The sequence below is a fragment of the Pogona vitticeps genome, chromosome 6, assembly GCF_051106095.1.
Source record: "Pogona vitticeps strain Pit_001003342236 chromosome 6, PviZW2.1, whole genome shotgun sequence".
NCBI lineage: Eukaryota > Metazoa > Chordata > Lepidosauria > Squamata > Agamidae > Pogona > Pogona vitticeps.
The window spans coordinates 58,994,670-59,007,713 of record NC_135788.1 but is presented as its reverse complement, the minus strand read 5'-3'; the positions used below and the strand labels follow the sequence as shown (position 1 = coordinate 59,007,713).

The 13,044-nt window shown below is 41.5% G+C and overlaps 1 protein-coding gene across 3 annotated transcripts in view; it reads left to right on the top strand.

Annotated features, from left to right (window-relative positions):
* The window catches only part of CNTNAP2 (contactin associated protein 2), a 2,051,986-nt gene that overhangs the window by 68,388 nt on the left and 1,970,554 nt on the right, over positions 1-13,044 (top strand). The gene's annotated exons all lie outside the window — the stretch shown is intronic.

Below are 13,044 nucleotides of genomic sequence, written 5' to 3'. Positions count from 1 at the left end.
AAATAAATAAATAAATAAATAAATAAATAAATAAATTTGGTTTACAAAGGGCTTACTAAGTGCTCTTTAAAGCCATACATATTGTGCAGATGATTTAAAAAATCTCAATCAAAAAACTTTTAGAATATCATAGAAAAACATTTAAAAATCAGCAAACATGAGGCAGGAACAAAAAATGGAAAACATTGTTCTTGCGAAGCATGACCATAGGAACATTTGTCTTGCGAGTCATCAACCCCCATTGCCAGAACCATTTATCTTGTGATTTTTTTGTCTTGCAAGGCACCGCTGTATATGCAACTTAACACAGTTTATAGTTCTCATAAGTATGACAACTCAAAGAGAATGTCTGGTTGACAAGTAGTTATTCTTGTTTTGGGCAATTCATACAGTCTTATACAAAGTTTTGGGCCAAAAAAGTGTGAAATATTTTGCCTTAAGTGAAAATTCTATAAAGAATGCCAGAAAATCTGCCACTATTCTTCCTGATAAGGGTGTGGCCTCATTCAATGCTGGAGGAATATCAAATGGCTTGTGCTGCGCCTTCCATTGCTATGTTCATTTTTGAAAGGGTTAGAAAAGTAACTGTTATAGTTGAAGAAAAGAGAGAGCAAGTAATTGTGTATTAAAATTATAAATTCAGAGTTAACTATTGAGGAGCTCTGGCAATTACAATGGCAACAAAATACTTTTGAAATACAATTTTTAAAGCTCTGGTGATTTGCTGCAGTTGCCTTATCTTGACACTCAGCTGGTGAATGTGGGTGTGTCACCACATAAGATATGCTGGGTCATCTCAGTCTCAACAAAGAGAGGCAAGAGAATTTGCAATGCTCGAAAATCCATCGGGTGTAATACCTAGTCATGGCTGGTAACACTGGCTCAACAGGAAAAAACAACCTTACCACATTCTGCCCTTGACAAAACCGAGTTGTTCTGCTAAAACAAAGCATGTTCTCTCTCTCTCTCTCTCTCTGTGTGTGTGTGTGTGTGTGTGTGTTGCTGTTGTTGTTGTGATGTTTCTGCCAGATTGATTCACCCTATCTGCGAGAACATTGTACATATAATAATCAGCAAGATTTCACAGCAGAGGTCTCATGCACCTCAGACATAAATGAAAGCAAAGGGGAGGTTAATTTCTGTTCATAACAGTAGGAAATTAGAGTGAAGCCAAAAGGCTTCTAATGACATTCTCGGGAAGGATATTTCTTTAAAGGTTTCTCTAAAAAAATGACATTACATAAACCCTGTAATTGTTCCATCAGATATTAAATGTATATTTGTAGATGCCTTGTGATTTGATTCATTTTCATTCAGTCTTTATTTTCAATATGAGTTTGTGTTAATGAGAGAGCTAGGAAGAGAGTTTGAATTCTATGGACATCCTTGTGTTTGGTTTGAAAATAATCAGGGTTTTTGTTTTTGACAAACATTTCCTCCATATAATTACAGACTCTCAATAACTCACAAACATGCAAAGTTCCCAGTATGGTTCTAGAAGTTGTTGAAAACAGGATGAAAACTTTAAGTGTTGAATGCCATAAAAAATTTGCATGCTGTGTGGTCAAAAATACTTGGGTGGGAAAACAACTCAGCACTGAAAACCCGATTGCCGTGGTGTTCTTCATGAATAAATTGCTTTTTGTTCCCTTACATTTTCACAGCTGTAGGATCTTAATTTTGCTTATTAAAATTTAAATGGTATGTGTCTTTACTGATTTTAAAACAAATTCCAATATAGTAGCTCCATTCTGTGTGGGTTGGCTAGTCTACCTGAATTTTATATCCATTGACACTGATAATCTATTAACAGAAGAACAAAGTACTTTATTACTATCTGAAGATGCAGCATTTTATACAACTGTATATAATATTAGATGCACTTTAATCTATTAAAAATGATCTGTATATATTCAGGCTTTTTAGAGGAAACATATAATCCTTCATTCATGTTGCATTTTTTATCAAAATAAGCAAAGAACTATGCCTGTTTGAAATTATGTAAGGTTATCTTTGCAAATTTATAAATATCAAAATGATTTTTAAAAACTTGAGTCAGATTTATTTACTAAATGCACACATATGATTTCTAAATTTTAAATAGATTTTAATTTATAACAAAATGAAAACATACAGAAAAAAGGGATTGTATGAAACAAATATTTTGAGCTGAAGAGAAGAATGAGATTAAAAATGGTGGTAAACCATTCAGTTAAACATCTGATTGGCCTGAACTATTTCTAGCGACAGATTCCTGTTCTTACTTCCTGAGTGTTCTTTCGGGTTTGTGAGCATATAAAAAGAGCATTAAATATAACAAATGAATTAGCTTTGGAGATAGAAAGACTTTAAAGTGAAATTGGATGGCCTATGAATAATAAAAAGCTTTTAAAAAAGCGATAGTTGGTAATACCATTTATAGGGGTTTTCTTCTTAAAAATCTGTCTGGTGTTATGTTTGCATCCACTTCAAAGACTGTTGTTGCAGCAAGTTTAATGGATCAATTTAAGTACCAATACTTCACCTGCATTTAGTCTTCGCTGCTCTGGTTTGTAATTTGGAGAACATTAGAGAAGGTACAGCTTTTGTACCTTCTGAGGACTGGAATGTCAAGAGATAACTTCACAGAAGGAAAGTAAATCCTGACTTGATTTATCCTGACTCATTTAAATGAAACAAGACAAGACAAAAAACAGACACACAAAACTCCCTGCTGCTGGATGTCTAGCTTTTTGTTGCTGCTGCTGTTGTTTAGCCTTTTGCCTTTTTAAAACTGATTTCGGTAAAATGTGCAAAATGAAAAAAAAATCAGACAACTTTTGCTTTATTGCATGGCCTAGTGTATGTAGTAGCATTGGGTGGGTTCCTTGTGTCTTTTGTGCTTGTGTGTTTGTATGTGCATACAAACTTTGGGAAAGGCAGTAGCTTCTGTGACATTGTTTTTTGTGCAAAATGCAGAAAACATGATGAAAAATCATTTGATGCAATGTATTTTCACGAGTTTCAGAATCCAATACAGATTATGTTTGTAAATTGAGGTACCACTGTATTGGGTTAGTTTTGGAAAGGTCAGTGAAAAGCTCAGTTTGGTGAGCAAGTTAGGTCAAGGGCACAGATTCTGTTTGATAGATTATGAGGACATGAATTGCTAGTATTGCCAGTATATCAGTGGACTGATTGTATATAATTTCATAGAGCTATGGGAAGGCCTTAATGTGTGTGTGTGTTCTGTGCTATTAAGTAGGAACTGGCTTAAAGTGGCCCAAATAGGGCTTTCAAGGTAAGTAAGATATTTAAGGAGTGGTTTTACCAGTTCCACCCCCCCCCAGTGAGTTTCCATGGCCAAGTGGAGATTCAAACCATGTTGTCCAGAGTTCTAGTCTCTTAAAGTCCATAATTAGAGATGGGGATATTTGTATTTGCTGGCCCCTGCCTGGAGATGGCAGAGCTTCTTCTGCTATTGGTGGGAAGAGTGGAAGGTTGGTGGTACAGTGGCACATGATTTGATGGGCCAGTTCTGAGAGCTGGACCACATTAGGTGCAGCTGGGATAGGGATATTCCCACAGCCCCACTGTTGAGTTGATGTTATGACAGAGCTTTCCACAAGGACTATTTCTTTCAATGTGATTGTGAGTTGGCACTCATTCGTTCATTCATTCATTCTGGCACTTTATAGTTAATGGATGTTACTAGCCAAATAGTTCCACAAATGGAATATCTGCTTCTCTGCCTACACATAAAGATATCTGTTTTTCTTCTCCTCCCATTCATATACTTTGACAGGCCTTACTAAGTGTGATCTGCATTGCAAGCTGGCCTTGATGTCCCATTAACCAGCATTCATTGCAACAGGTAAAACAACAGAACGGGACTATGTATTACTCTGATCACTGCTAATTGCTTTTGTACATAGATGCTCTTCTTAAAAGCATTTCTGAAACATTATTAGAATAGATATTTAAATGAAAAACAAGATTCACAACCAGACCTAAGAATCTCACTACTTGTGTCAGAAAGCCCTCTATGTCAGAGAAGAAGTGTAGTGTGTCTGAAGCATTTGGAGAATACCTGAGAAATGACTTCATAATGACATTCATTAGCATGTATCACCCTAATAGTATTTATCTGCTGTAATATCAGTGAAAAAATCTGAATGTGAGATGTCTGTGGAAATAAATCTTTAATATGAAGAAAGGCATGAAGAATATTCAGTAGGTGTAAGAAATAAATAATTAACAATAAATTAATGCATCCACATGAACATTAGCAGATCGGTATATTTAACCTAATTAGATGAACACTGACAAATTATTTTTAAATAGTATGCAGTAACTAAATTGTAAAAGCTGATACTGCACTTACTGAATGTTCTGAGCACTGAATTTACCTAGACACAGACCGGATGCGAGAGTCATTAGTAACAATTGAGGAATTCTGTTATTGTGAATTCTGAGAGCAACTGACCAGAACTGCACCCGCCCCTCAACAATAACGTGTGGGCCAGAAATTAGTGGTCCTTTAGACTTCATACTTCCCTAGTCTTCCCACAAAGTTCTCAGCACGGAAAACAACAACAACAACAACAACAACAACAACAACAACAACAACAACAACAACAACATGTGTTTTTAAATGACTATTTAAATCATAACTTCTATTTTAAAGAAAACATTAAGCACATGGCTCCTTTCCCGCCCAGCCTGGAATAACAAAGTGAGACACAGTAACATGGGGTAAACTAGGGCCACAACTTTATTAACTCATACTTCCCCTTTCACATGGGAGCCTACCATAGTGCAAATAGGTCTGGAAATGGAGTCAATATGGACCTCCCAGTCCAGGCCTCTCCTCAGCAAATTCCTACTACGTAACTGCATTGTCCTACTATACCAGTGGTCATGGAACAGGGGTGAATTACCCCAAACATGCCTAGCAAGTTGCATTAAATTTTTGCTAGCTCACAGAGGATTTAATCATCATCAGTGGCTGCCAGAGTGGTGCTAGCAATGACGTGCTTGCTAGAGACAGCCAAAGCAGAGTTGAGGGGCTTTTCCTACCACTTTAATCATTCTGTGTGTGGTGTGCAAAAAGGAACAAACCAGGCTAAAGGTCATGTCACCCACCCTGGTGCCACAGCCCAATATCAAAGGACCAGAGCGCTATTTTTTAAATCATAATCAATGGAAAACTCAGCAATGGCCAGAAGATTGGAAAAATTTACTTTACATCCCAAGCCCAAATAAGGGCAGTGCCAAAGAATGCTCCAGCTACCGTACAATTGCACTCATTTCACACACTAGCAAGGTTATGCTCAAAATCCTACAAGGTAGGCTTCAGCAGTATGTGGACTGAGATGGATTGCCCAGCTGCATCCCTATCTGGACACAGGGGCGCTCACCCCACTGGTCCATGCACTCATAGTCTCAAGAACAGACTACTGTAATGCTCTCTACGTGGGGCTTCCTTTGAGACTGATGCAGAAGCTTCAGATGATCCAGAACATTGCAGCGAGGCTATTAACAGGGGTGAAAAGATTTCACCATATTTCCTCCATCTTGGTTGCCTTACACCGGCTACCTATCTGCTTCCGCATTAATTTCAAGGTGCTAACTATTACAAATAAAGCCCTTAATGGTTTAGGACCTTGATACCTGGCAGAGCGCCTTCTTCCGCCCAGTTCTACCCATATCACCCGCTTTAGTCAGGCCAGGCAGCTGAGGGGCCTAACGCCAAGAGAGGCCTGGAGGGAAAAAACTAGAAATCAGGCCTTTTCAGCAGTGGCCCCTCGCCTTTGGAACAACTTACCTTATAGAGAGCTGCCTGGCTCCCTCACTGAGGACCTTCAAGACTAACCTGAAGTCATGGCTATACAGGCAGACCTTCCCTACAGCCATTACCTAGCCTATCTCCCCTTTTCATTTTCTCTCCTTCTTCTTTTCCTTCTTTTTTCTTTTGCATCTTGGACTAATTTGGATTTTATCTTAGTTTCTTTTCATGTTATATGTAAACCGCCCAGAGTAGACACATTCTAGATGGGTGGTATATAAATCTAATAAATAAATAAAATTTTGGGTAATATAATAAAGATCCACTGAGGAAATTTCAGGAATCATTGCTGTTTTGTCTTGATCAAAAGATTTCATTGAAATATCTCAGTGATCATCCTTTGTTAGCTTTTACGCTTCTACAAAAATATAATTGAGAGTGGGATATCCTGTTTTTTGTTAGCTCTTGTTAGCATTTCAGATTTTAGAATTTTTTTATTTTTTTTAATTTTATAAAATACCAGATACAAAATACAAGATACAAACTAAAATAATCGTGCTCCCCACAACCATCGGGACCTTTTGGAGAGCTCCTTCTCAATGTCCTCCTTTCAAGAACTGCATTGATCCTTGTATTAGGACTTTACTTCTTCCCAGATTTTAGATTTCTGTATTTCTGGTTTAGTATTTCTCTGTGTCTATTTTACCTTTTATGTCAAGTATAAGAGAATTACTATCCAACAAGGGTTGTCTCTCTTTTTTAATGTGCCTACTACTGCTTTGATGTTTTGAGACATATTAAAGGATCCATGTAAGCTTTCTAGCTTTTCTATGTCTGTTCATTAGGACACAATTTCTCTTTGCCTTCTCTGAGTTTTAGGAAGTGATTGGGAAATTCTCTGTATTTTACATTGTCTTTATTTCCCCCCCCCACACACACACACTTTTATCTATCTTTTGTTAGTTCTAATATTTATTCCACCATTCACTTCTTCTTTTTACTTACAGTTCTACTTCTAGTGTTGTTGGCCACACCTATGAACACTTATATCAGTTTAGAGCAAGTAGTACTTATATATCAGTTATCCGATAATGTTTTGAGAAATCACCTACTTAACAATAGCACAGCAAAAGATTAGTCACCTAGTTATGCTTTTTTTGTTTTCACTTCCCCCACCATTTTTTTAAAAAAACTAGAAGTGAACAATAGCACATTTTCACTGACATAGCACTTCTTTTGTATCTCTGATTTATTAGAACAGAATTAGAGATGGGCACAGACTGGATAAATGGTAGTTCGTGATGATTTGTGGTTCATTGCTATTCATGAATCACAGAACACAAACTTTTACAAACTTTTTGATGAAATGAACCATTTCATAATTCATGCAATTTGGGAATTCTGGAAGCAGTACAATGGTCCTTGCAAGAGTTAGAAACACCACATCCACAGCACGTCTTCAGCTGACTCTCCTCCCCACCTCCTCCAAGTTTGGAGAAGATTGGACTTTGGGTGTCCAATTTATAGCTCTCCAAAGCAACTGGCTAAAGAGCACTTTCCTGGGGGACCTCCTTTGGGGGGAGTGTATAGCATGGGCATCCCAAATCCAATCTTTGCCAATCCTGAAGGGAGCAGGGAGGTGAGTCATCCCACGTCAGTCCAAGTCTGGCAAAATTGGATTTAGAACATCCGAGTTATAACCTACATATGAATCGCCAATGACAATAATAGATCAGCATTTTGTTTCATTTTTGGGCAGGCATGTTTCCCTGAAGCATCCCAAAATGACCCACAAAACTGCCCAATTGGGGGGGGGGGTTGCTTCATGGTTTGTTCTGTGCCTATCTGTAGACAGAATATATTTGGTATCTTACAATATTGTTGCTACTGCCATCTTGTGGGTATTTTCATGTATGCAGTCTCCTTGCTAATAATTTGTAAGTAGTACTGGCGACAACAAGTTTTTCCTCACAACATTGTAACATTTGTTTTTCATGTTCATTTGGTATTTCTAATATGTATTTTCCAACAGCATTTCTTGAGGTTCGTTTCCCTATCTTAGCATTAAATTCCCCATTACAAAAATTAAATGTTGCTTTTTCCTGTGTTTCATAATAGACCTGAGTTCTTCATAGAATTTTTGCATGCTTTCTTTATCTTTATTAGCAGCTAGGATGTATACTTATGCAATGTAGATGTCTATAGGATTTCTCTTTAGTCAGATGAATATTATCCAGTTTTAGTATAGAATGAGGTTTGTAATAGCTGCACTTAACATTTTTGGTTAGTGTGACTTCAACTCCATAATGGTGCTGTGTATTTGGATAATATATATGCCTGGCCCATCTATCTGTATGTGGCTGGATCTTGGCAATAAGCTTCATTGACTTCAAGGTTCTGAATGCTTATCCTTTTACTTTCTTTTATGATATTGTACATTTCCTTTCCAAAATGTACTCTGTAGATTCCAAGTTCCTAATCGAGCTATACACATGAAGCTTGCCAGACACTGAGGTCATTTTAATCTATCTCTCTATCCATAGGAAACATAATGTGGTGGTTTTCTATTGACTTCCACTTCTTGGTGCTGCAGGTGATTATAATGCCAATAATCACGCCTGCAAATTCCTATACTGATGCCTTGCCTGCATCCTTTGTCTTTGGCCTCCAGTTGAGACTACTGCTGCCCAAGGTCAGTTGAGGTCTAGTTCTTCAAGGTTCCACAGGACTCCTAATCATATTCTAGTCTCAGAAGCTTTTCTAGGGCTCGGGTTAATTAACCTGCTCAGAAAAAAAAAGTCACCATCTAGGCAGAATTGTTCTTTTCCAACTTTTTACTTTTTCTCCCAATCCTAAATTTTGCAAAGCCCAGCCCGATGAAGGGTCCAAGAGGACTTGGAAACTCACTTTTGAATGGTATTTTAATGACCTATTTAAAAATATTATCCTGGTTTTGGATTTTCTGCATGAACTGCAAAAGGGCTGATTTAATTGAAGTAAAGTAGTGGTTCCCAGTCTTGGTTAACCCAGGTGTTCTTAGGTTGCAATTCCCAAAAGCCTTCACTATCAGCTGTGTTGGCCAGGGTTTCTGAGTGTTGAAGTCCAAGGACACCTGGGTTGCCCAAAACTGGGAACCACTGAAACAGAGAGTCATTTCAGCATCAATAGACTTTGGGTTTAGACTTTAAAGCTTGGAGAGATGGATTTCCCTTATCATTCATCTTTCAATAGATTGACATGACTCTAGGCCTGTCAAAACAAGTAAGCCCAAATGGATTAGAAAAAGGGGGTGTATAATCTCCAGACTTAAAAGGAAAGTACCTCCGAATGCCAGATGCAGGAGAGGGATATCAGGAGACAGGTATCTAGTTGTCTTGTGTGCTCCCAGGGGCATCTAGTGGGGCCACTGTGAGATACAGGAAGCTGAATTAGATGGGCCCTTGGCCTGATCCAGCAGGGTTCTTCTTATGTTCTTATGGGGATGGAGGTGATATTAGCTGGAGGAGTGCAAAGCCAAAGCATGCTAGTGGTATTTAAATACAATGACTTTGATATACTCCCATGAGTGGTCAGACAGATATGTATTTAAAATGCAATTTCTCTTTCACGAGGTGAAGGATCTGTTTCCAAAGAAACTGCTGCAAACTGAAATGATCATAGGATCATAATAGAATCATCGTAGGGATGGAAGAGACCTTGGAGATACAGTGGTGCCTCGCTTAACGAGCGCACCGTTTAACGAAGAATCCGCATAGCGATTCCTTTTTGGGGATCGCTATACGGATCAGCCCCAATCGCCGCACTCGCTTTGCGACGATTGGGGCGTCCGGCGGCCATTTTGGAGCCGCCGAACAGCTGATCGGCGGCTCCAAAATGGCTGCCGCATGACCCGAAACGGCCCCTATCAGTGTTTTCGCGCCCTCCCCTTGCTTACGGAGGTCGCGAAAACGCTGCGGGGGGGCATTTCGGGCCATCCGCGGCCATTTTGGAGCCGCCGATCAGCTGATCGGCGGCTCCAAAATGGCCGCCGGACGAGAAAACATCGCTGGAGGGGTAAGTTTCGACGCTTATTGGAACGCATTAAACTAAGTTTAATGCATTCCAATAGGCTTTCCTTACCCGCACAGCGATGTTTTCGTATACCGAAGGTTAATCCGGAACGGATTAACCTCGCTATACGGGGCACCACTGTATTCTAGTCCAACCCCTTGCCCAAGGCAGGAGACCTCATACCATCCCAGACAGATGGCTGTCCAATCTTTTCTTGAAAACCTCCAGCAATGGGGCACCCACAACATCGGGAGGCAAGCTGTTCCACTGCTTAATGGTTCTCACCACCAGGAAATTCCTCTTTATTTCCAGGTTGGATCTCCCTCTGATGAGTTTCCACCCATTGGTGTCCTACCCTTAGGCACAATGGAGAATAAATTGATGCCCTCTTCCCTGTGGCAGCCCTTCAGATATTGAAAGACTGCTTTCATGTCTCACCTCAGTATTCTCTTGGTTAAGCTAAACATGCCTAGTTCTTTTAGTCATTTCTCATAGAATTTAGCCTCCAGTCCCCTTATCACCTTTGTTGCTCTTCTCTTCACCCCTTCCAGGGCCTCAGTGTTTTTTGTTTTGTTTTGTATCATGGGGACTAGAACTGAACACAGCACCCCAAATGTGGCCTCACCAGCGTGGTATAGAGTTGTACTATCACTTCCCGTGATCTTGATGCTATCCTGTTTATGCAGCCTCGACATGTGTTGGCTTTCTTGGCAGATGCACCACACTGCTGACTCATCCTTTGGTGGTGGTCTACAGAGACACCTAAATCCCTCTCACAGGTACTACTGTCAAGCCAGGTACCACCTATCCTGTACCTATGTGTCATCAGCAAATTTGATGAGTGCTCCTTCAATCCCCTCATCCAATTATGATATCACATAGTTCACAACACAATGAAGCAAATAGTGATACAGTACTTTTAAGTATGACTCCATAGTAGAGTGACCCTGAAGGTTAATGAAAAAAAGCATTTAATTTTTGTTTGCTTCTGCCACAGAGTGTTATTATAATCAAGATCATGGAAAAATGAGCATTTAAATTGTCTGCCTTGTGTCACAGAGTATTGGAACCAAGACATTTTTGAATAGGATGTGACACCTGGTAGGAAGGAACAATTTATTTAAGTGTGGTGTTGAATTAACTAGGAATCTGGGACCTGGGTTTGAATCCCCACACAGCCATGGAAACCCACTGGGGAGAGAGTGGCACTTGTAGAACCACTTCTTACATTCTAACTTATCTGGAAACCTTGATTAGAGTCACTAAAAGTCATATGTAACTTGATGGCACACAACACCAGGAAGGAATAGATTGAGTCGGCAGCTGGTCCATCTAGCTGACAACTGCCTACAAATATCGGCAGCCTGTGATTTTTGCTTACCCCACCTGAAGATGCCAGGAATGAACACCGGATCTTTTATGTACAAAGAGCTGTATAGTCCTCCAATATTGTGTCACTTTCAGGAGCCAGGGTACACACATAAAGTATCTAGTAGTGCTGAATACCATTACAGTGGTGCCTCACATAGCGAGGTTAATCCGCTCCGGATTAACCCTCGCTATGTGAAAACATCGCTAAACGAAACATAAAAACCCATTGGAACGCATTAAACATCGTTTAATGCATTCCAATGGGCCCTAAACTTACCGTTCAGCGAAGTTTCCTCCATAGCGGCAGCCATTTTCGCGCCCTCGGTAAGCGAGGGGAGGGTGCGAAAACGCTGCGCGTGGCCATTTTTGGCGTCCGGCGGCCATTTTAGAACCGCCAAACAGCTGATCCGCGGGCATCACAAAGCGAAGATTGGTAAGCGAAACACTTACCGATCGTCGCTATGCGAGTTTTGCCCATTGGAACGATCGGTATGCCTCCGCATTAGCGATCCCGAAAAGGGGATCGCTATGTGGATTCGTTGTTGTACGGTGCGCTCGTTAAGCGAGGCACCACTGTATCTATATAGTACATGGTTTTAATGCAAATCTCAAGTCTGATATACCTAAATCTTCTACATGTGTCAATCCATTTTGCCTACTCCTCAGCTGCTGAAGAGAAGAAATTGCCCAGCCCTGAATAAAGAGGGAAGACACAGTTGGGTTAAACTTGGGCCACAACTTTATTAACTATTTAAACCTAAATTCCTCTTTTACAAGGGGGCCTAACTGTAGGTAAGATTTAACCAAATCTGGTGTACACTTTTCCTCTTGATCATGCTAAAGCAGGGTGAATTCCTGTCTCTGAATCATGCTGTCCTCTGTACAGCACATCTTCAGCCATCCCACTATAGGGATACCCCCCACTGCCTCAGCCTACCGAGCCTCCTCACCCTAGAATCATAGAAAAGTGAAGTTGGAAGGGGGCTACAAGGCCATCAAGTCCTCTGATCGCCCTCACTCCCCAGCTGCAGCCGAGGCGGTGGCGACAGGGCCAGCCATGACAGAGGGTGGTGCCTCCATGCCCACCGGCCAGGCCTGGTGGAGCCTCTTGTGGCGCTTCGGCGGCAAGGCCAGTGGAAAAGGGGAGCTGCCCCTGTGGAGCCAAGCAACCCACCAGGAAGGAGGAGGCGGCAGCATGGGAGGACCCTTCCTCCAGGAGCCGGGATCAGGGGCCCCTCTGCCCCCGCGCTGAGGCCAAGAACTGGGACCCAGCACCAGCAGCCGCATCGGCCCTGCGAAGGGCAGTGAGGAGTGCTGAGGCCTGATGCAGCTGCCCTGGTGAGCAGCCGCTGGAGCCGGTGCCAGAGTGGGAGGCGGCATCAGGCGCCACCTGAAACAAGACCACCTCCAGCAGCAGAGAAGTCTGTGGAAGAAGTGGCAAGCCCCATTTCTCAGGATGCCTAAGAACATCTCTCCCCTGCCCCATCGCTGCCCTGCTGAAGCCTCATGCCAGAGCCTTTGCACAGGTGTTCCTTTGCCAGCTGCCCTTCCTCGGGTCTTCTCCGCCAGGTTTACCCACCAGGAAGGAGGAGGCAGCGGCACGGGAGGACCCTTCCTCTGGGAGCAAGGATTGGGGGCCTCTCCACCCCCATGCCGAGGCCAAGGCTGAGGACCGGGATTCCACCATCAGGTGTGGTAATGCCATCCCCTCCCCTCACCACTTCATTCCTTTCCCTAACCATTGGGGTGAAAGAGCTACAAAGAAGCAGCCTCTTTGCCACCAACGGTTTGAATTTCCTGCCTTCTTCCCCTGCCTTTTCCTGGTCGTAACTCGAGGCTCCAGCCGCAAGTCGAAA